Below are 6,022 nucleotides of genomic sequence, written 5' to 3' on the forward strand. Positions count from 1 at the left end.
CTGTGAGCAAAAGACCTGAACCCTCGTCTATGACTATGGTCATTTCTCTATATTCACATTGTTTCCAGTTTCCAAGCCTGTCTCAATTCCGGAAGCTCCACAAAACATTGCCAGGATGGGTGACCATCCTGGCAATTTGTGGATACAGCAGTGTTACAGTGTTCAGCATCACAGCAACCCCAAGTTACTTAAGCCAAGTTACTTAAGCAAAGTGAAATGACAGACCAGTGCTCTATCACCTAGAAGTATGTTCATTCCAGCCAGCCTCAAAGAGGCCCAAGGGCCCAAACGCCTTTTAAATACAAGGCCCACCTACAAGGTTCTGGTTTACTCTAAACAACAAGCTTTCAGCCCAAAGCTCATTGTTATATTTGGAAAATCCAATTAGCTCACACCTTACATGGACTTTTTAAAATTTTTGAAATATTTTATTTTATACTGGTTTAAGTATAAAGTTCATATACATTGTGTAGAATAATATTTTGAAAATTTAAAACCACAATTCACTATTTAAAAAATAATCATGTTGTTGTTGTTATGTGCTGTTGCGTTTTCTGTGACTCACGGTGAGCCTATGTACAGCATCTCTGAAGACTGCTCTGTCCTGAGTCAGTCTCACTGACCAACACACCTACACCCATTTCATCCCTGTTCCCTGTATCAATCTATCTTATACACATCTACCTCTCCTGCACTGTCCCTCCACCCTTCTGAGCATGATGTCCTTTTCCAATGAATGAACTCTCCTGGCCATCGATTCAATAACCACATTTAAAGATGTAGTTCATGTTTAATATGTTGATTGTATTGCTATTTTATTATGTTTTTTTGTTCTGATATTGTTCCCTATAAATTCTGTGCTGTCTTTCTAAAATACATTCTCCAGTTTCTATTTATTGAAGCACAAACATTCTAACGGTGTTGCATGTATTACAAATTAAATGTATTTGTCAGCATGAAATAGCAAATTGCAAAATATCAATTACAGATTGTAATATGAAGTCTTGAACTTTTAAGGAATTAGCTTGAGACGAATACATTTACCAGTAGCTTCACTTTGATAATTTGTGACACATATTAGAACATTACCTCAATTTCAATTAAGGTTATTTTTGTATTTATTTCTACTATAAAAGTAACTGTACACTATAATTATTTATCCTTATAATACTCTTTATGATTGTGTCCATTCATGCCTCTATGCTATAATTTTCTTGTATATTTGTTGTTGGGTGTATTTTATCAGTGTATTTGTCATAAATGCAGACATTACAATTAACTATAGAAATCGAACAATTGTCAGGCCTTGGATGACTGCTTATAGGTTTTAAGAAACCAGATACCAAGCAATAAAATAGGAAGTAGAATGGAAGTATTAAGTATATTATTAGGTCCATTAATTGGAATGTCCTATGAAACTATGAGATCTTTGAAGTTCCCTATGTTTTTGTTTTACACAGACTCAGTAGCTATTAATTATTTTTATTATTTATTATATATTTAAATATCACATGACTTTTGTCAATGAAACTTTTTTTATGGATGTATAGCTGCTGCTGCTTCTTCTTCTTCTTCAACACATGTATAACTTCTTAAAGAGCTCTGGTGACTTTATGGGTAAGAGTTGGGCTGCCAACCCCAAAAACAGGTTGTCTGAATCTACAAGCGACTTAAACAACAATTTTAATAAAAATGAGAGGTAGAATTTTGGGTTAATATGTTGTTGTTGTGATGTGTCGCCGAGTTGCTTGTAACTCATAGCGACCCTATGTACAACAGCCCTAAACTCTGCTCTGTCTTGTGTCAATCGCACTGTCTCTGACATGGTACTCTCAATACTCTTCTCCAGCACCACAGCTAAAAGGCATAAATTCTCCTTCTATCCTCCAAATCATTGTTCAACTCTCTGATGCATAACAAGTGATTCCGAAGACCATTGCAGGTATCAGATGCACCTTAGTCTCCAGAGAGACACCATTGCTCTTCAGTACTTTGGAGAGTTCCCTAACAGAAGACTTCTCCATGACAATGTGCCTTTTAATTTTCTGGCTACTGGTGCCAAGACTGTTGACTGTGGAGCAAAGCAAACCAAAGCTGTGAACAATCTCAATTTCTTCACCATCCATCCTGATGCTGCCAATTCGTCCAGTGGTGAGACTCTTTGTCTTCTTGACATTGAGCCTCAATCCTATAGGAGGCTGCAGTCCTTGACCCTCTGTAGCAAGCACTTCAGGTCCTCCTCAGTTTCATCAAGAAGGGTTGTGTCATCTGCATATCACAGATTGTTGATAAATCGTCCACCAATCTTGACCCCACATTTCTCCTCATAGAGCCCAGCCTCCCAGATAATCTGTTCTGCATACAGGTTGAAAAGCTATGGAGATAGGATGCATCCCTGGCGTACGCCTTTCCCACTTTTGAACCATGCAGTGTTCCCTTGCTCTGTTCTGATGACTGCCTCCCAGCACAAGTATAAACTTAACATTAGAACGATCAAGAGTTCTGGGATTCCCATTCTTCTCAGAGTCAGCCACAGTTTGTTATGAGCCGCACAAACATCTTCGCATAGTCAATGAAACATAGATAGACATTCCTCCGGAATTCTCTGTTTTCAGCTAATATCCATCTAACATCAGCTACATTATCCCTAGTACCACAACCCCTTCTAAACCTAGCCTGGACTTCTGGCCGTTCCCTGCTGATGTGCTGTTCAAGTCATTTTTCAATAATCTTAAGTAGAATCTTGCCTGCATGTGAAATCAATGAGATTGTTCTATAGTTTCCACACTCTGTTGGGTCACCTTTCTTTGGTATGGGAACAAATATAGTTCTCTTCCAGTGAGTTGGCCAAGTGGTTGTTCTCCAGATTTCTTGGTGCAACTTGGTGAACACGTCCAAGGCAGCATCTGTTAGTTGAAATATGTCAATTGGTATATCATCTATTCCTGGTGTGTTATTTTTTGCCATTTCCTTCAAAGCAGCCTGAACTTCTTCTTTCATCACCATAGACTCTTGCTCATATGTTGTTTCATGAAATTCTTCTGTGTCTATCTATTCCTTTCGGTGCAGTGACTCAGTATATCCTTTCCATCTTCTTTTAATACTTCCTGGATCATTTAACATTCTGCCGAAAATATCCTTGATTATAGCAACCCGAGGTTTGAATTTGTTCTTTAGTTCCTTGAGCTTAAGAAACGTTGAACAGGTTCAGCTCTTTTGATTTTCTGACTCCAACTCCTTGCACATTTCATTGTAATATTTTGTTCTTTCATCCCGTGCTGCCTTTTGAAATCTTCTATCCAACTCTTTAGTATCTTGAATTCTTCCTTGTGTTTTGGCTTCTCTGTGCTCCAGTGCAATTTTCAGAGTCTCTTGTGACATCAATTTTGGTCTTCGCTTCCTCTCCTCCCTTTTCAATGACCGTTTGCACTCTTCCTGGATGATACCCTTGATATCCTCCCACAACTCATCTGGTCTTCGCTCATTAGTGTTTACGGCCTCAAACCTGTTCCTGGGATGGTTCTGAAATTCAGGTGGGACAGACTCAAAGTCATATTTTGGTTGCCTTAGATTTGGATTAATTTTCCTCAACTTCAGCTTGAACTTGCATATGAGTAGTTGGTGGTCTGTTCCACAATCAGCTCCTGGCCTTGTTTTCATAGCTGATATTGAGCTTCTTCAGTGGTTCTTTCCACAGATGTCATTTATCTGATTCCTATGCATACCAGTAGTTGAAATCCAATATATAACCTGTGTTTATGTCTCTTAAAAAAAGTATTTGGTATGAATAAGTCATTGATTGTGCAAAATTCTTTCATTCTCTCTCCAGCTCCATTTCTGTCACCGAGTCCATGCTTTCCAACTACTGAATCTTCTTCTGTTCCCAATTTTTGCATTCCAGTCACTCATTATTATCAATGTATCTTGATTGCATACTAATCTATAATTCACTTTCCCCCCAAAAATGTATCAAATTTTATTATAATTCTTTTATTAGCTTTTACATTTGCTTAAAAATGAAAGATCATGTTTTAAATATCTCACTATTTCTGACCTTGGAAGCATGAGTGGTCTCTGGAAACTCTATGAACTTTGATAAATGTCAGTAGTTATAGAAAGGCTTCAGGCCTTTTGTTCATAGGATCCTTATGAGTTATGCTCGACTCATTGGCAATCAACAACAACATTTCTAACTAACCCAAATCTCCACCTTTTTCTAAATTCCTTTATTTTCTGAAATATTGAAAATATGGGTTTGCTTTGTCTGCCTAAGAAAACATTAAGATCTCTGTAACATAATAGCCAAATTGTTAATGTTTTGCTGATAACCTGTATGAGAATAATCTGTTCTTATACAAGTTATGATGGTGATTTATTTATGGCTCTGTGTCTGGCAGACCTGTCCTTACAGAGGGATATCATGTTTGGGAGAGTGGAGGGACAGCACCGGAGAGAAAGATCCTCGATGAGATGGATCAATTCTGTAAGTGTGTTGGAGACAGTGAGGTTGGCAGAGGATAGAGCAGGGTTTAGGTCTCTTGTACATAGGGTCGCTATGAGTCACAAGCGAGTCGATGGCACATAACAACAACAAGAACAAGAGAATAATAGACTTATTTTTGGAATTGTAGTTAGAATTAAATCAAGTGGTTAATTTGAAGTGTTTAGCAGAGTGTACTTAGTATATATTAACACATACACGTATATGTAGCATTAAATTGATATCACCTTGATTTACATAACTTTTCATTCTATCTCTGTGCCAAATTTGATGACATCTAATCTCCTTGATAGTAATATTTTATTATTTTATTTAAATTTTTACTTCTTATTATGACTGAAAGAGTTATACGGACTTACTTTTCATTAAACAAATACAGTACATTGCTTTTTTGTGTTGTATATCCCAATGATAGTGTATGTTACAAAAATGTGAGGATTTTTGATCTATAAATACAGTTCATTCAGAAGTTTAATATCACAGTAGAGAAAAGCTATGTAAATGTGTATGAGGCATTTTGATAAGTTTAATACTTTATAACTTCAGGCTTATCCTGACTACTTATTTTTGGTCATTTGTATGTAATTTGACTGAAGTTGAGCTACTAAATGTAGAAAATTACTGTGAAACAAAATGTCTTTGCTTATTTAATGATGTGCATTAAGTTCTTAATTGGTATTTCTAGAATTAATTGTATTTATATTTAAGTTGTATAAACTTGATTATGTGACAGGTGCTTTTGTGAATTTCAACTGAGGTGAACATGATTTCACTAAGTTCTCTATTGTTGTTGTTGTTATGTGCGGTCGAGTCGTTTGTGAAGGCTAGGAAGAGTCTGGCCTGGGCCTCCTTCTTTGCCCAGAATTCTAAAAGAGAGTCTGTAAACATGAAAACCCAGCAGATTCTGAAATGTCTCAGTTACAATGTCCCAGCATGACCTCCAGCAGTCCTACCTGGATCTGCCTGCAGGGATCAGAGGAGGCATCTGTCATGAAATCAATTAAAGTCAATGCATAAAGTAATAGTTGTGTACCTAACAATGACATCGACGACATAGAGAGAGCTACGTTGGCCTAGTAGATAGAAAGTTATGCTACCAAACAGAAGGTGGGTGATTTTAATCTGAGGCCCTCAGGCTGGGTTCAAATTGTTTTCCTGTCAAACGTTCTTCTAAGTGGTATAGCACTGGTCTGTGCATTGCTGTACAGAGGTATCTCGTGGTTGCTGTGATGCTGAACACTGTGACACTGATGTGCCAAACGTGGTAAGGGTACCCATGGTGGACAGTGTCTCTTGGAGCTTCACGACTAAAACAAGCCTGGAAGCAGGAGCTACATGCACTTCCGAAATGGCTTGCCTCCGGAGACTCTATGAACAATGCTCAGGCCTTTCATTCATAGAGTCGATTTGAGTAGTCTACGATTCGATGGCACCTAACAACAACAATAACAACCACTACATTTATGAAACTAAGTTGAGGGTGGAGAGTGAGAGGAGAAACCCCATTTACTCTTTTTTTAA

Source organism: Elephantulus edwardii, unplaced genomic scaffold (genome assembly GCF_000299155.1).
Source record: "Elephantulus edwardii isolate Elephantulus edwardi_28Jun2011 unplaced genomic scaffold, EleEdw1.0 scaffold00056, whole genome shotgun sequence".
In the NCBI taxonomy this organism is placed as follows: domain Eukaryota; kingdom Metazoa; phylum Chordata; class Mammalia; order Macroscelidea; family Macroscelididae; genus Elephantulus; species Elephantulus edwardii.